The 19,275-nt window shown below is 41.6% G+C and overlaps 1 long non-coding RNA gene across 4 annotated transcripts in view; it reads right to left on the minus strand.

Moving 5' to 3' along the window:
- Nucleotides 1-5,110: 5,110 nt before the first annotated feature.
- Nucleotides 5,111-19,275, minus strand: part of LOC120403774 — a 48,573-nt gene continuing 34,408 nt past the window's right edge. For 2 of the 4 annotated variants that reach the window (XR_005597718.1, XR_005597719.1), the window contains exons 2-3: nucleotides 9,613-9,709; nucleotides 5,111-7,543 (exon numbers count right to left, since the gene is read on the minus strand). This is a non-coding gene — a long non-coding RNA (uncharacterized LOC120403774). Of the gene's footprint in view, nucleotides 7,544-9,612; nucleotides 9,710-10,288; nucleotides 10,427-16,532; nucleotides 16,665-19,275 lie in introns of those variants that run through there. The other 2 variants (XR_005597722.1, XR_005597720.1) reach the window with 2 other exon arrangements.

Below are 19,275 nucleotides of genomic sequence, written 5' to 3' on the forward strand. Positions count from 1 at the left end.
TGATCGGCCATGTGTTTGCACCTGCATTCCCTCTGCGTTGCTGCTTGTGCTGACCCCTGCTGGCAGTTAACCTCAGGCAGGTTTTTTAGTGACAGCCCTGTGGGAAAATCAAACACAATCCATATGTGAAACAAATGGAAAACAGACCCTTTCCGGGGAGTGTAAATTGAGGTAAACACACATTTCTTTGTTTAGGATAGACCTGTTTAACAACTTCTGCCTAGTCAGGCCTATGTGAGTTTGAACATGTGCTAACAACAATATATAGGGGGAATTTATAACTTTACATATAATGTTGCTATATACATTTCACTCTGATATTATTGACCAGTGTTAGTTTTAAAATGATACCTCACAAGGCATATTTTGTACAAAAATTATTACAATAGTTTGTATGGTGTTAGTATGGGGCACATTTGGTCACACTGGGATAGCCACATTTGCCATCTCAGAAGAGAGAGTGAGAGATTGTTAGGAAAACCTTTTTAATAACTGATTTTTTTTAAATGGTCTCTTTTAAAAAGTTTTGTTTCCGATGTGGATTGGAGGTTATTTAGCAGCATGATGCAGTGGTTCCAAAGAGGATGGACCTAGGCTGATCTCAGTGGTATCAGATGACAGAAAAAGGAGCAATGGTCTCAAGTTGCAGTAGGGGAGGTCTAGGTTGGATATTAGGAAAAACCATTTCACTAGGAGGGTGGTGAAGCACTGGAATGGATTACCTACAGAGGTGGTGGAATCTACATCCTTAGAGGTTTTTAAGGCTTGGCTTGACAACGCCCTGGCTGAGATGATTTAGTTGGGGTTGGTCCTGTTTGAGCAAGGGGCTGGACTAGATACCCTTCGGCGGTCTCTTCCAACCCTAATCTTCTATGATTCACAGGCCTGAGAACCAAGAGATTTGGGCTTTGCTCTTGTCTGCCTCTGATGTGATATATAACATTGTACAAATCAACTAAACCCTACAGCACCTCAGTTTTTCCATCTGTAAGAGTGAAACAATGGTACTTACCCATCTCTGTAATGAGCTTTGAATGAAGAGTGTGTCAACTACATAAGTGCTAAAAGAGCAGGAGAAAGAGAACTGGAATGCCCAGGTATAAATTTCATGTCCCTGTAGTTTGTAAAACACATTTTTTTGTCTTTAGGTTTCTTTTATGGGACTAATTACTTATTGTAACTGGTCTGCATGTCTGTGTGTTTAATAACATTCATTTGTACTATTTATCTTTGTGTCGAGTCTAACAAACATATTTTATTTTACCATCCATATATCACCAATTACTTTGCAACATCTCTTTGTCAGACTCTTATAACTTTAATAAAGTTATGATAAAAAGCATACCTACTACAGAATATTAGAACCATCACAGGAAAAAAAGATATGTACTAGCAGCAATTGCTAACATTTAATTCTACCTACATTAGGCATCAACTTAATCTATATCCACTTCTATCCCTGCATTGGCAAAATAAGAGAACACAGCATCTCTTGTTTTGGTTGCATGCCTATTGCAGATTATGTTCACATGAGCAACAAGCTCAGGTTATACAGCTTGTCTGTCTGGATGTGCATAATTTGTTACAAAGCATGCTGCCTTTTTACTCCATAGCGTATAGAACACTTCACAAATACAAATACTATGTGTCCGAAACCGATTGCGGTTCGATCAGCTTTGGTATTGGGAGAGGAAAAACCAGGCTGGACCAGAATCAAGTTTAAAGCCAAGTGGCTGCGTTTATTGGGGGGATAGTTACAACGTTGGCCGAGGAGGGGGGCAATTCTTAGCTGGGATGTTATTAAACAATACAAACACACCCAAAAATCATTAACAATACAAATCTATACTGCTCACTGCTTCACACTGAGTAGGCAGACACACCAATTACACAAGATGGAAATCGGGTTTGTCAGAGCGGTGCCCGGTGCAACACAGAAAAGAGACCCACAGGCCACTGCCTCAACCGCCCTTGCTTTCACACTAAGGGATTTACCCAGAGTATGGTGTGGCTGCGATTGTGCAGGTTCCACTCACACAGACCGCGGGGACAGAAACCCCTTGGTCAGCTAATCCTCAGGTGGAGACAGCACCTAGCACCAAACACTCCAGACAAAGACAGAGCAGTAACTCACACAACTTAAAACAGTCTACAATTAACTATCTACTAAAACTCAGAACAACTATACAAAATAAACAACTGTGCAATTATGAGCTCAATAATTCAACTCTCATATACTGTATACACACTTGGTACCGAGTTGGGGGGGGAAAAAAGAGGAAGCTAGGTAAGCAAGCTGTCAGAAATTAGAAAGCAAATACCGCACTCCAGGTGCAGCTGACCAGCAGAGCAGACACCAGAAGCATGACGAGCTGATAGAAATAGATCCAAAACGATAAATCCAAAGCGATAACGAATCCAAAACGACACGACACGAGCTAGCTATAACGGGAGGAGACCCTGGCTGAAAGGTTGATCAGGCCCTTCAGCTGACACGCGGACACACCACAAAATTTTTGGGGGGAAACCTAGTTTTATTCGAAGGGTCTCACTCACTCGTGTCAGCATCTGATTGGTCCCTGGCTCCTACACCCTTCAGGCTCTGAGCTGTTGCCCCCCACGCCAACAGGATCTGCACACGGCACACTGGCGTCTCTGCACAAGGCACTAGCCTGACCCTTAGATGACCAGGCAGAAAAGAGCGGGAAAATGCACACAGAACTATAATGTTGCACACCGCACCTCAGGGTTGCACACGACACCACAGTGTTGCTGGGCAGAATTAGGTCTCTGCCCTCTTCTGTGGAACAAGAACCTGGTCCAAGATGGAGGGTGCCTTGTCCTTTTAGGCAGAACAAGATGGCCGTGGACCGACAATTGGCCATACAGAACCATAACTATGTATAGGGTTGCGACACTATGCTGAATACAAAAGGCAGATAGTTTGATAGCCCTATTGTTGATTGCACTCTTTTGAAGTCAGACATCTTCAGCTTGCTTTAAATGCACCCACCACCACTATCCTGCACCAGTTGAGTCTGTGGTAGAATCATTTTCTATCTAGGTTTGTATAATCAGGATATGGCTTCAAGAACCAGGGAAGCAATGTATATGCAGGGTCACTGAGAAGTAAAGAGGAGATAGATGCCCTATTAATATCAGTTCTGTGGCAACTGCAACTTTCTTTTCCACAGTGAGAGGAGATATCATCCTGAAGGCCTGGTAGAATGTAGACTAACTCACCACAGTGAGAAGGTCTGCTTTCTCATCCTGAATTTCTACAGGCACTGTTGCTCATCCCAGGTCTTGAGATAACAGAGTACCAGTAGGCTCTGGTGTGCTCAGGATCTCAATGCAAAAGTGGGACTTCACCTGATGAATCTCTTCTTGAAGTGAAGACAGTGAAAGATAGACCTGGGCTTGGCAGCATGAACCTCCGTTAATGGTGTCTCTCTTTTTATGGCTTTCTACTAGTAGGCCTTGGCCACAGTACGTTTTTTCCTCCTAAAATTTTCTGACCATTATGACATTTGGTACATCTCCACTTGAGAAGCACTAGTGTAAGCAAAGTGCTTGGAGCCGCTGGGACAGGATGGACTTTGATTGTGGTTCAGGTCAGCAGATTGAGCAATTGAAATTATTCTTATAAATGAAGATATGAATTATTAATTTTTTCAAATGCATCATTATTAATCATGTATAGAGCACTAAAAATGTGCAAAGTGCTTTACTGACAACTGCCATCCCTTCCCCAAATCGCTTAGGCCCATTATTCCAGTGTTCCAAGAGTTATTGAAAATCAGCATTAATGATCCAGTGAGCTCCTCAGTCTGTGATTTTAAAACTTGGATGCAAGTGTGCTAGATATAATTGTTTACTACACTTTGCCTGAACCGAACTTGTCACCTCCTGGTGACCTGCCTTTAACTTCAAGACTTTAAGAACTTAATTTCCAGTATAGACACAAAACTTCTTAAATATTATCCATACAAACATTTTGCAGTAATTATGAGGAATAAGAATTCTAGGAGACATTTGTGCTTCAGACAAGGCACAATACCTTCTGGAGTTCCCAGAAAGTGCAGCCACTATGATAACCTTTTAGGACTGCTCTACACTGGGGGAGGATCAAAGTTACAAAACTTCAGCTACGTGAATAACATAGTTGAAGTCGACGTACTTAGATCTACTCACTGCAGTGTCTTCACTACGGTGAGTCGACTGCTGCCGCTCCCCTGTCTACTCTGCCTGCACCTCTCACGGCAGTAAAGGATAGGAGTCGATGGGAGAGCACTCGGGGGTCGATTTATCACAGCTAGACTAGATGTGATAAATTGACCCCCGCTGGATGGATTGCTGCCCACCAATCCGGCGGATAGTATAGACATACCTTGGAGGATGTGGCTTCTAATCCCTTCTGAACCCAGCCAACACTGCTGGCCCATGGGGAAGGACATGTAGTGTCATTACATTCCTTTTGCCCCTTACTATCACCTTTGAGATGGAGCAGTTCTTACACTCAGAAACAAGAATTGCAGTTGTGTCTGGCCCCTGTGTAGGGGCATAACGTAGGGACAGACCCTAAATCTGACCCATTATCATTATTACATTCATTATAATCTCTTTTTGCACCTTTTTCTACTAAGTCTAGATATCAAGCTGGCATTGATTTTAATTGGAGTTGTGCCCCAGTACCCCAGACCACAGCAGGTGAGCCCAGTCCAGCCAATTAAAGAGGGCTGGACTACACCTGGACCTATAAAAGGCTGCTAGTAAGCAGATGGGGGAGATTGAACTGAGACAGGCTACACCCTGGGAGGAAAGGCCCACACTGGAATGGAGCTAATGCCTATGGTTGGTGTCTGGAGCCAGGGACTCAGGGAAGCAGCACTGGGCTCTTGCTCCAAGAAGGGAGCAGAATCAACTGAGACTGGGAAGCTGTCAGGAGCTAGAGGGCCAGAAATTCCAGGAAGGGGTGGCCTCAAAGCTTGGGGTCAAGGATTAACTTTAAAATACTTTTGTTTGTTTGCTAACCTCTGTTAAAGAAATAAACCTCCATGAAAGAGACTGGGCATGGCAACACATGCTTTGGAGCTGGGGCAGAAGCATATCTTGGTGAAATGCCCATTAATAGCAGCAGCAAATTTGGTCCATGGTATTTTGAGACAATGTGTGATTTCAAAAATCCATGCAGAACAAAATGAGGTTTCTTTGTAGTTTCACATATAGAATTTTTATTTCAGAAGTAGAATTGCTTATTATACCCTGCCATAGTCTGAACAATAGCATATTAACAGGCACAATGCAAATAGAGAGCAACTAATGATAGATTTGTTTTGCATAATCATTCATGCTAACTCTTAGTAAATATAAGAACAAGGAAGTAGTTTGCATGCAATTAAATAATTAGGTTGCTTTGCCAATCCTTAAACAAAGAAAAAAAATAAAGTCCTCCCCTTAAAGGCTTCAGAATCATGCTTGGCTAAATAAGTTTGCAGTGCTTCCATAATAGGAGTCCCATATAGTTTGCATATTGCTTTTTCATGTGATCTTGGCTCATCCTACTCATTACAGTCCTCCTCAGTCAAGAATGACTGGAAAACCTAATTTAAAAGTTAAAAGAAAACTATTAAAAATCAGTCGGTAAATCTCTCAAGTTAATATATTCTAATTTAGCAAAAACATACAATCCAGATCCAGACCTGGGTGATTTTACAGAGCTTTTGCTGCCTTGAGCAGGTTTCTTTGGATCAGATACTAAAGATTTATTTTGTTGACTATTCCCTTCAGTCACAGGGCCACACGTTCTTCTTAGAAATTTACAAACAAATATTAAAATCTTCTTCTATAGGAAGTGACTGACTAACTAAAGAAGAGAGATTTCCATATCTGAAGGGGAGTAATTTAAAAAAAATAATCATTTTACCCACTCTCTGCCAAATGATTTTATTTTAATTATTATTATGACAGCACCAAAGAGCCCCAGGCATAGATCAGGACCGTATGCCAAGCACTGTACAAGGGAACAAAATCAACAAATAAAAAAAAAAAGACAGTCCCTACCCACAAAGAGCTTACAATCTTAGAATAGTGTTGTACTCCGTTATTCTGCTTTTGAATTACTGACTATGTCAAATGGGGTTTGGTCACAATTTCTGAAATCAAGGTCAGTCATTTTGCCTCTTAAATATTTTAAATAAGTGTAGTATAGTTACATCATGTTACAATACACAATAATGTAAAATGTGTCTATTTTAGTGACAAAAGCTTTCTTTCAATCCTTACTTTCAGAAGATTCATGGTCCTGGCAACTGACTATAGAATTCAAGAACAATTTGAACAACATTCTAACATTGTAAACTCTTTAGGGGTAGGGACTGTCTTTTTTTTATTTGTTGATTTGGTTCCCTTGTACAGTTCTTGTAGAATGAAATGCCCTTCCTTCCCCTTGTATCAGTTCTACAACACACCACATTCACCTGCCTGAAGGAGTCTGCATCAGCATTGAAGCTCCATAAGGAAGCCATTCTTGAACTTTTGGCTCAGTGATCACTCTGGTCTGTCCTACACAAGATAATCAGACTTTCTCAGGTTTTTGTTGTTGTTTTTTAATCTTTTATTTAAGTCTTTTCATTATGCTCCCTCTAGTGGATAACAATAGCATTCATTGCAGGTGAAGACCACTCATCAATTGTTTAATAATAAAGTGTGAAAAACAATTAGTTTGAATATGATACAATATGAGTAAGTGAGATTAAGCAGAGCAAATGTGTCACTTGAAGCCTACAAGGATATTACGGGAATCAGTCTCTATCCTGTGTAAAACAATGAACTGAAATGATGACTGAATATTGTCTGTTTACGGAATACCTTGCATCAGAGTGTTTTTGGAGCAGATGAGAAATAAAACCTAAGTCCTGACTATTTGTGGCACATTTTGCATGGGCAAAGATGCTTATCCTAGTGCCCTGGCCAAATTCAAGATGGATAATGAAATTCTAGCTCCAGTTTCACAAGCCTATGGTATTCTTCTCTTTTTCATTTTCAGTGTGGTATTGTGCAGTTATTGTTGTCACTTCAGAGGTAGTTGTACCTGGGGGCAAAGCAACTTTTGAATATACATTGTACGAATTCCTGAGCTGGCAGTTCTGTCTCATGCTGACAGCAGGAGGAATACTGGTGTGAATAAGGTTTACTCACATAAGTAAGTTTAGCAGGATTTGGCCCATAGTTTGTACAAATACTATGGATGAAGAGCATTGTGTGTGTATTTTTTTCCAGCCACAGTAGTTCCCAAACCTTATGTACATCCATGTTATCATTACGATATTACAAGAATTAATTTCTTAAACAAATAATATATTGTTATGGCAAGTGTGATGTAGTGTTCTTCACAGTGCTGAAGAGATGTAATGGATGTTAAGGGAATTTTTACTACTTCCCGAGGATAGGATGCTGTATCACTTCCTGGTTTTCCATTATTTGACATTGATACAGTAGTAGTATCCAAAGACCAGTCAATTCAGGTTTCACTGTATCCACACTGTAAAAAAAAAAAAAAAAAACTGCATAGGAAGATAGCTTTAAAAAGCTTGCAGTTTAAATACAAGAGATAAAAACAGAAAAGTTGCATGCCACAGGTCATTGTATCAAAGGTATCTTGTTGGTTACATTTTTTTTTCAAATATTTCCCCAAACCATCCCTCACATGCATATTATCTTGTCAATCTGTTCCATCATTGCCTCCCTAATGCACCCTCCTTGACAATGTACACACACACTGTGTAGAGATAGGCACAGTATGAGCGAGAGTGTCTGAAATCCATTATGGAGGATCCCTGTTCAGTTCCAGTGATTGCTAGCAGTTCTTTGCCATTAGAGGTGAGAAATACCAGCTTCCAGCATCTCCCATTGGCCCAGAGCAGCGATCCGCGGCCAGTAGGAGCTGCAATCGGCCGGACCTACAGACAGGGCAGGTAAACACACCGGCCTGGCCCGCCAGGGGCTTTTCCTACAGAAGCGGCGACCCCTGTTTGAGAAACCCTGCCCTGGTGACTCCATGCCTTCACAAGGCCCATAAGACTTTTTACTTTTGTTTTTCTACCCATAGTTGTGGCCACTATAGTTCCATATGTAACCACCTTTATTTTTTTGTTTGAGGGTGGGAGGGAGTGGCAGCCAGCTAGCACACTGCAAAGCAGTGAGGGGATAAGGAAATTTTGACTGACACTACTGAAGAGAACACCCCTGTTTATGAAAAAGTGTTATGAATATCTGATGTCCATAGAGTGCATACACAATTTCAGTTTTCAAAGGTTTAATTCAAAAGACCCATACTCAGTACACTGCCTGGGCCTTGACGTCTGTACTGCACAGAATGAAGAGCTGCAGTCACCTGGCTGGGACTTGCGCCTCTAGTTCCAAGAAATTCTAGATGTTTCAGATGTAAGACATAAGCCACACTAGTCTACAACTCTGGCATAATTTTTGGGGCTGACAGCGATGATGCACTGTTTTTCCCCCAGACTTACAGGTTTATATTTTTCTCCCTGTTGTGGCAGGGTTAGATTTAGAATATAAGAATGGCCATAGTGAGTCAGATCAATGGTCCATCTAGCCCAGTATCCTGTCTTCCAACTGGCCAATGCCAGGTGCTTCAGAGGCAATGAACAGAATAGGCAATCACAGTGATCCATCCCGTAATCCACTCCTAAGCTTCTGATAAACAGAGGCTACTGACATTTATCCCATTACACCCCATTTATGCTACCTGGAACTATTTATGTAATTTCTCTGTGCACCCGGAAAAGATCAGACCCCTTTAAATGGTTCTGAGACATCAAAAGTTACAGCACAGTTTATATATTCTCTCTAATGGCCTAGAGCCATACCATGGGTCCTTTATCTCAGTGTAGACATACTCTATGTGGTTGAACTCTGAAATACAGTTGTCAATCTAGAAAACTTAAAGACATCTTTGGGTCACAGCTCCTATAAATCTCTTCCTAGGCATACTGATGTTCAGCCAACCAAGAAAGAACACAATATATATGGGTCATTAGGAAATGCTCTAAATAGGAAACCCCTGATGTCATTCCCATGAACTGTTTTCCATGCATCCTGATAGAACTGAGTGAAGTCTGAAGAGGCAGTAATAGAATGCCTCATCTGTTATTTGGCAGTTGCTGGAGACAGGCTACTTTGTTCCCCAAGTACAGCAGTCTCTTTAGTTGACTAATCCAAGAAACTTGTCAAAGTTTAATGGGCTGAGTAGGTTTGCCATCTTTTGAAGTTTGATTTCTCTCATGACATTTTGGCAGAACATCTTCACATTGTTATTGCAACATTGTTATTCCATAAAGTGTCATCACACCACTATACAGAATGATGGCATCCACAAACATGTCATCACCGAAGGACAGTGTTGTCTTATGATTGTGTTTTGCTGGCCTCAGATCACTTTCATGCTGGTAAAACTCTCCTACTCGCATGATGCAGTACCACATGAAATTCAGAACAAATGGCAACCTAAACAACCGCAGAGGTTTATTTTGTCAGGTGTCAGCCCATAATTTCAGTAGAGAAGATATATTAACTGAGACAATACTGTACCTGCTTTACTGGTCTCACTTCTTTCGTAAGTTTCTAATCAAATATAACTGCCAGCTGATCTTGATTTTCCTTTGGTTTTATGTGGAAAATAAAATGGCTAAAGGAAAGAGTAGAAAAAAATGAAGCCTGTAAATCACTAATGAATATTCATTGAGTCATGTAAGATAGTAGACCAGGCAAGTTATTTTGCTTCCTGTAAGACTTTCAGTGTAGTTTAAAATATTTCATAGACTCTTCACTGCTGAGGAGTTTTTAAAATTTTGCATTTCTAAACTATCCTAAAGCATAGGATTTTCAACAAGTTTGATAGCCTATTTAACATTTGATCCCAGAGATGGGATGTATACACCCTACAAGGGCCCTGAAAGAGCTGAATTAATTAAGATGCAAATAGGGGAGTCTTTCAAAGTCCTTCTGTACCAAGGACATCAGGCAATCCTCATGCCCACTGTCCCGATTATGTCGGTCCCCTCAGTCTTCCTATTCATTGTCCCTAGCAATACCACTCCAGAACCCAGGCGCACCCTCTACTCTGAGTTCCAGTCTAAAGCTCTATAGCAAGTATTTAAGGTCTGGGACTTCACCAATCTTACTGTTCTCTTCCCTAGACTACTTTCTATTGTGCTTCCTTAATCTCCTTCTTCATCAGCCTTCCTAGTCATACACACACACACACCCTTTTTAGGCCTGCTAGGTAAACCCTTTCTTCTGGATTCCTATCTACCCTTCCTTTCCTCTTAACTCAGAGAGAGACTACAGGTTTCCTTCATCCACTGTTTCCAGACTCCTGGCTTTAGAAAAGCCCCAGCTGTTCCCCTCCAGGTGAGATTCCTTCTAAGTAGTGCCCTTCATTCAGCTTAAACCTCCTCCGTTTGCATCTTAATTGATTGACTGGGTCCACCTGGCCTAATTCATCTCTTGCAGGGCTGGTGTGTGTGCGGGGGCACCCCATCACAATATCCTAGAAGAACACTAAGGCTGGAAAGAACATTCTTCCACATAATCTTAGATTTTAAAACTTCTGAAGGGTTGATCTTTGTCTTTTACAATGAATGCTAAATAGCTACTACACAGTGGAAGAACATCAAATATAAAATATTTCCCAGCGTAAACAGGAAACAAATATTTGGTATTAGACTTTCTAAAGAGAGCTTTGATTTTTTATTTCACATGAGTTTTTTCACTTGCTGTGGGCATTAGACCCTCACCCTTCATGGGGTCTCCAAGTCCAGGCACCAGCCCAAGCCCAGATGTCTACACTGCAATTTTATAGCTCCATGAGCCTCAGTCAGCTGACCTGGGCTCTGAGATTCAGTGCGGGGGGAGGAGGGGCAGTTATTGCAGTGTAGTCATACCCATACCACATGGCTTAAGTATTAACCCTACACACAGTGATTAGAGGGGAATCCCCCTGAGAACATAAGGATAGGAAAAGGCTATTCACAATATTCTTCAGAGAAGGAGAGAAAGAGCCACATCTCTGCTCACGGGAAAATTGTTTTGAAGGTGAGGCCCTAGGCCAGAATGATGATCATCATGTCCTCCTCACATCTGGCATTTGCTGCAGCCCTAGAAGGGGTAGTAACTTTCAGTGCCAATGCAGCCCAGTGACAAGTCATCACTGATACTCTTGGCAGGAGGCATGAATGCAGCAGATATAGGCGTTCCAGAGTTTGGCATTCTAAAAATAGCATAGCTTTGGCAGCGCAGGCTAGCTGCCTGAATACAATCCTCCCCAGGACCCTGAACCTTGCTCACATATGCCTACATGTGCTGCATTCACATCTCCCAGTGGCACTGCAGACATACCCAAAGAGTTTAACTGACAAAAACAGGATAGTGTAGTTACAGGAGACTGTGGCAGGCTAGTCTTTCTGCTTAAGGGATTGCCTTACTGCAAAAGCAGAATCTGCATTCCTCTGGAGTTTACGTGTATAGGAAGACAGATGATGTATTCTGCTTAGACCCTAAGGGATCTATTTTCCCCCATTGTGTGTGGATGCTTTAAAAGGTCTACTCCCTCCAGGCCCAATCCTGCCCCACTGAAGTCAATGGTAGTTTAATTGGACTCGTTAACACCATTGTGACTTGTGCACACAAATGCCCAGCACGACAAACATTTGAGTAAGGAAAAGCATAGTACATTCATATCAGAACTTCATTAAAGTGTTAGACACCTGTAGACAAAGACCATGTTTAACTATATTCTTATTTTATTTCAGGAACTCTGGTGAGTAAACAGATACCTTTATCTAGCAACCTTTTCAACAGAGGCAAATGTCTACTTTTCACTTAGGAGTGGCATAATTGTATCTGATAGACTTCACATTTAGTGTTATTTTATTCAGAAGTTTAATAAAATTCTGATTACTCTAATTTAACGTGTGCCACTTTTGTAATTGTATGAAAGACTAAACAAAACCATAATCTATTTGTAATGTGGTAATGGGGGGGTTTGCTGTGTACTGTAAACATGCATAAAATTAACTACTCAAATTCTGGCAATGCTCCCATACAACAGAGATGATTGTTTATTGTAAACAGTATTCTGTCATTTATGGCTAAGAAAAATCTCTCAGACTGCAAAGACACATTGAAAAACCTACACACAGCTAGGGAACCACAGATTCAGGTTTCTGTCCTCTAAGTACCTAGAAGAACTACAAATCCATTTATTCTTTTAAGGGGTCTAGTCCCCTTTTAGCTAGTGAATATGCCTGTTTAGGGCTTTGTCATGAGTTTACAGCTCAGCATTGTATTATGGGGAGAGCTAGATTGCTGTATCGACTCAGAGGGAACTCAAACATTGTGCCTGAAATCTTTCCAAGAGCTCTGGAGCACACACGGGAGTTTAGTCACTGAGCCATGACCCTGGAAGAGAGTGCAATGTCTACCACCATTTGTGCTTACCCAGCTCAACCCAGTAGGTGAAGGATTTTTTGTTTTGCAGATGAAGTTTAAAATCTTGCATCCTGGGCTGAGCCAAGTTCTCCGACTTCTTTGGATGAGCCATTGTTTCTTATCTTTCTCTCAGCTCTTCCCTTTGTATCTCTTTCTAGCCATCAAACCCACTCATCCATGCCATGGTAAAAGGGTCCTGACCCACCCATTTTGGTGACTTATTCTAGCCAGTGTGTCTGTCCAATTCAAGATTAAGAATATTTCCTATCCTTTGCAACCAGAAAATCATCAAAACTATTTCCATTAATATTGATTGGCTCCAAGGGAGAAGCCATATTGAAAAAGAGATGTGAATAAAGAGAGGATTAAGTGCTACTATTATTGATATGGATTATTATACTACTATTTAGTACCTATTTTGCATGTTGTATATTCAAAGCACTGTGTAGACATTAAGGGCAAAATTATGCTTGGCCACACATTATGCAAAAGGAGGGTGAGGAGAGGGCCCAAGGAACTTCCCTCCCTAAAACCATCAAGCAAAAGCCTGAATGAAAAAATCAACTGGGAACATCCTTCCCCATAGACTTTTGTCTCCTGGTACTTAGCTGGAAGTGTTTTCAAGAGCGGGATGGAAACTATAAAAAGAAAGGACAAATACCCCACCCTCTCTCTGCCTGCCCATCACATTCATGACATCTGAAGTGACAAAGGAAGCATTTGTTGGATTCTGGGAGAAGGGGTCCTGACCTAAGAGGTTTGCTCAGTAGACTGCTGAGGGCATATGTTGAGAAAACTTTGCTTTGAATGTAACATAGTTCGTTAAGTTAGGTACCACTTGCATTTTATATTTCTTGTAGCCATTTCTGACTTTTATGTCTCATTACTTGTACTCACTTAAAATCTCTTTGCAGTTAATGGACTTGTTTTATCTAATCTAGTGTCTCTAAACTGAAATGTTTGTGAAACTTCATTTGGGATGGCAAGTTGTGTGCATATTTTTGCTATTAAAGAAATAACACGCTTTCTATATGAACTTATATTGTCCAGGAGAGGGCTAGGCACTACAGGAAAATGTTTTTCAGGGGTGAAGGGTGGAATCTAAGACTGGAATGTGTTGGGGTCACCCTGTAGTATAACCAAGGCTGGTGAGAGCCAGGGTGTAATCCAAGTGTGGCTGGCAGTTACACACACACTCAGGGTGTGGATTGCATGTTGGAAGTATGTTTCTGAGCAGCCCAAAGCAACCAAAGCACTGTCAGGCACCTAGGGTTGCTGGGCAGGGGTGACACAGCTGCTCATTCTTCTGGATTATGCCAGGGTATGTCCCAGTCTGGTCAGTTCCAAGTCCCAGTCAGCCAGTGTCTCTACCAGCTGACATACAACACCAAAGCTTAGTACTGACAAAAAATCCTTGGCACCAACAGACAAAGATCCAGCTCCACTGAAGACCATCTGGTACTGACCATCCCCCTGGCACCACCTCCTCATAGAAGCAGAGGAGACCCAAACACTGGGACAGACATGGCTCCCAGCACCATTCTCCATCTTCTCACAGGAAAAAGCTCAAAACCTTGCTCTCCTCTAGATAACAAACATGAAGCCTGCTTATCTAACAGGAGCAACTGATGTCTGCACAGTCTCTTGCTCATCCCAGAGGAGGCACAAGTCACATTTGGTAGCCACACTTGATGATGCAGGTGACCACCAGCACTAACATCAGCACCATCTAAGGAAGACTTAATGGTACTGGACAATTTAATGTTGTAAATAACAACTATGTCTCTGGCATCACCCTCAGTATCAATATCACTACAACTGGCACCAATACACAACTCTGATCTGTGAAGCAATCTTGGTACCATAAGATTGGTGCCATCTTTCGATGAAGTTTACTCCTCATGTCCATCACTAGGACATACCTTTTCTTCTCCATCCAGCAGAAAACTTTCTCCTTTCCAGTCACACAGATCAGGATAAGGCCTCTCTCTACAGACCAAAGAGTCTTGTTTTAGAGACCCACTTATCTGCCTCAGGCATGGCCGTGGGCTGGTCAACCTTATCAAAACAACCCATATCCATCTTTAGATATGGAGAGCAATGCAAGTGTCAAGCTGTCCTGCAGTGTCTCAAGAGCATGCATACCAACCTCAGGGCACACGGTTAAGAAGCAGGGCGCAAACCCCAAATTGGTTGTGAATTCTATAGTTAGATTTCACCAACCAAGTTTCAAGTGTAAACTCCTCAGGCATCAAGCCTAACCATGGTGTCACAGACAGTCCCCTTGAATATCGTGGTATATCATGCCACCTAGGCATGCTTGCCTTTGTGATAGATGGTTCCTTACACCATTAAATAAATAAATTAAATTAAATATCACAACAATATCGAGGTTACTCCCAGTCCCAGAAGACCAGTCACTTACCCCAGGTCAATTGCACTTTAGATCTTACACCAAAGACAACAATTAAAGATTTATTAACTAAGAAAAAGAAATGAGTTGTTTACAAAGTTAAAGTAGGTGAGCTACAGTATGAGTACAAATGAGTTACAGTCTTAGGTTCCAGGAGGTAATAGAAGCTGCTATAATATGCAAGCACTATTGTAGGATAAATATAAAATAAAGAATTAAAATGATCTTAAGTTTGGTTAAGGAAACATATGTGCTGTAAAGAAAGGCCCTGACAAGCAAGTAGAAGGAAGGTCTTGAAAATAATAAGTGAAAAGGCAAGAAGGAATAAAGTAGGGAGGATGTCTGGTTCAAAGAATAACTAACGAGATATGGGAAAGTTTCTAAAAAGAAGGATTTGACCAGTAGCGTATATTGCAGATGGTTTTAAATAAAACAAAGAGAATCTGTCTTAAAATGAGACACCACGACCCTTCCCCAACCCACACAGCACTGGTAAAGCCTATGAGAACCCAGGTGCAATGGGAAAACTGTTGGACAGCAGGAAGGAGGGAAGGAAAGGCCTTGGAAACAAAGGAGATTGTAAATCTTATCTGGATTAAGATTGGAAGTAAGGATGAATTGTCTCAAATTGGTTTTTATCTGAAGTCAATAATTGGCAACAACATCAATTGTTTGTTAAACAGTACGAAAAACTCTTAAAGGGCTCATTGCTAATACCTGCCTGACCCAGTTGGAGCCAACAAATATGGTTCTAAGCACCCCTGGGTGTAGCTTGTTTGTAAGTATCTTAATCAAATGCTTATAAATGTTTTGCTACTGTTTGGATGTAGTAAATTGCTTATTATTTAGGCTTTTAAGACATGTTTAGAGAAACTATATAAGCACCATTTAGCCTTTAGATTTAACAAAGGAATTTATGGTTAAATTAGTGTTTGGTTGCACATATTAATATTAGTAATTGGAACTATTAATAATTCCAACATCTATACATCATCTAGGGCTAACCCAGGCTAAGCAGCTGGGGGATCCCTTGGTTATGCTTAGAAATCTTGCCCTCCCAAAGTCTAAGCAGCATAGAGATACAGCTTCTCCTTGTTAGGGATTTTTATTCCCTTCCCATAGAGTTCATGCTGATGAGTCAAGTCCACGAGTATGTCTGAAATGTCTCCTCTTTGTGGGTGTGGGTGAGGAAGCAATCAACAAGGTCTTCTGTCCTCTAATGTTCCACAATGGTTAGTCTAGTGTCTATGGACCTTCTTTTGTTGGACAGAAGATAACTCCTGTGGCAAACTAATATTTCACACTTATTAATGCTTCTCTCCTGACTGGCTTACAGTTTCAGAGCAAACTCTTAAATATTACCTTATAACATGGGATACAGATATTATAAGGGAGATTAATGCATGCAGCAATTTACAAGCATTTCGTTAAGTCTAAACACTAACCACGTTCTTATAAACTGAATATCTATTTTAACAATATTAACACACAGGTGAGTCAGACTGATTGCAAGATATGTAGTTGTCAGTGTTCAGTCAAGGTTTAGAAGCCTTGGCATGAGCTGGCACTTGGTTTGCCAGCATCATAGTAGGCACAAGATACCCACCTACCCTCAGCAATGGTCTTCTGAGTATTCACCCAGGAAGAAGCTGAGGTTATCTCAAAAGAGACCATCATCTTCCTCGATGATTGGCTAGTCTTCATCTGCTTCCAGACAGCAAGTTTGACACAAGAGAAACTTGAACTAGTTAAGAGCCATCCCCAAGCCCTACTTTTGGATGCCAGCTTACTTTTTTCTGCTATGCTGTTGGATTGGGCAAAACCCCATTGATGCTAGAGAGTGTAACAGCTGTCCTTCATTCAGGGTAAATGTAAAAAGCAATTCAGCTCCTTTATGAAATAGATAGCTGAAACAACTGGAGCCTCCACCCAAATCACAAGCTATACACAAGGCTGGAGTAGGAGTTGAGCCATGCAGCCCAAAGGGTTTTCTAGGGTTCTGATAAAAAACATAAAGGGGGGAGTTGATTGGATAGCATAGAGTGTGTGTGTGAGCACGCATGCTTGTGAAACAGAGAAAGAGAAGCACCACGGAAACAGAGGTGTAGAAGGCAGCAGAAAGCTACAGCCAGCCAGAGAAGGACTTATAACATGATCCTGTGAAAAAGCTAAGAGAGCTTCTGGGTAAAGCACTGGCAAGAAAGAGGCTTGGAAATTTGAGTAAAGAAACTGTCTCCAGTTATTAAGTCCTACTGTGTACAGGGAAACAGGACTTTATGCACATTCTTTGTAAATAAACAGGAATGTGTCAAAGAAATACCTAACACCATGTAATAGGGTTTACTGCTCATTGCTGTGGTGCCTGCTTGTGGCCGCATCTGGGGATTAGCTCTTGACCAATCTGATGCCCCCTCCTTTGGTTGCTTGCCCTGTCTCTCCATCTTTCTCTGGGCTTGATTGCTTCCTCTTTGTAACTCAGCATGCTTCCTTTTTGTGGCTTGTCCCTCTGGCCAGGTCACTATGGTTTTCCCCTTCCAAGGATATCAAAGTTCCACCCGATAATCTGTCTCAGGAAGTCTTCTGTTCCACTGCCCACTGTGCCACTTCCCCAACAACTGATAGGGGAACCTGAGGGTAGGGGAACCCTATGACTAGCCCAGCGACCCTATGAGTAGCAAGCCCAGACCTGTTGTTTTTTCCTTAGAGAAAGGAAAGTAGGAAAGAGCCTGTTTTCTGGGCCTCCCTGGGGTTACCAATTGAACTGCCTCTGTCCCCTGTGGCTATTTCACAATTTCTCAGGTTCTTGCCAGAATCTATATTCTAGATCCCACTCTAGAACATGGCTGCATTGTTTCTTCCTGCAGCCCCTCCTTCTTTGCCACTTCCTGGTTTTATACCAGCTCAGCCTATCTCCTTCATCTGCAGCCTGTCCTGGGACTAACAGGTAGAAAGGGCCAATTCAGGTCATGTCAGGGATGACACCCCATCACACTCCATCATTAATTTCTCCACCTAACAAACAACCCTCAAGACCCCAAGTTTTGGCTAACTACTTGGACAGAGGTGGGCATGGGGGGTATGTAGGGTCACATGCCCCCACCAGATTTGTTGCTTGGCTAGTACTGAGCATGCTCACATGGACAGATGGGTGCTGAAAGTTCTCCCATGGATTCCATCCAATTTCAGTCCCTACACATCCCCCATCCTTATCTGTCTTCTGGGAACTTTCTCACAAAAATCAACTAAAAGCAGAAGTGACTTCCTGGCTGTGTCTCGGAGCTATAGAAGGTAATATGCCTCTGGAATACTGGAGAAGAGTCTTGATCTGAACAAATACATATGCAGTCTCAGACTAAGGTGATAACAATTGCCTCCATCATCCCTTCCCTTCAGGCACAACAATGGCTTGTGGCTCTCAGCCTTCAAGACACATATTTCCACATTGCCAGTCACCCAGCACACAGGAAGTACCAGCAATTGAGAGTAGGGCCCAATTATTACCAATACAAGGTTCTACAATGTGCTCTTTCCATAGAACCAAGGGTCTTTATGACATGCCTAGCTAGTGGTGGGACATCTGAGTGGTTGGATATCAAGTCTACCCCTAACTAGATGATTGATTGATCAAAGGGAGGGCTCTTCAGGAAGTTGCCATAGCTTTGAACTATGTCCTTCATCTATTCAAACCTCCCTTCTAGCCTCTCAGTGACTGTTCTCTACACCACCTCACTCCCAAGATAGTCATCTTAGTTGACATAAGTTAGCCAGAAGGGTCAGTGAACTACAAGCTCTCATGGCTAACCCCCATACACAATATTCCACACAGACAAGGTTGTGTTGAAACCTCATTCCAAATTTTTTCTCAATATTGTGTCATTTTAATTTGACTCAATCTATTATTTTACCCATTTTCTTCCCAAAACTTCATTTATTTCCAGGGGAAAAGAAACTCCACACCTTGGACATTATATTATCTTGATAGGACAAAGTCTTTCAGACAGATGCCCTGTCTTTTTGTTGCTATCTCTGGTGTTTTTAAAGGTCAAGCCATCTCCTCCGAAATAATTTCTAAATGGATTACAAAGTGTATTTCCATCTGCTATCACATAATACTAAAGCACAGGCTGCCTCCTCTGCATGCTTTAGAAACATCCCCAGATCTAATATTTCCAAGGCAGCTACATGAAGTAATCCCTTGCTTTTGTTAAACACTATACTCTCAACCTGGCCACAACATGAGAAGCCAAATTTGATAGGGCACTCTTTCAGTCACCTTTTTAGTTAGTGGCAATCTTCCAGATGGAGCATTGCTTATCAGTCTTCTAGAGAAGGACCCAAAAAGATGGCAT

Source organism: Mauremys reevesii, linkage group 4 (genome assembly GCF_016161935.1).
Source record: "Mauremys reevesii isolate NIE-2019 linkage group 4, ASM1616193v1, whole genome shotgun sequence".
Lineage (NCBI taxonomy): Eukaryota > Metazoa > Chordata > Testudines > Geoemydidae > Mauremys > Mauremys reevesii.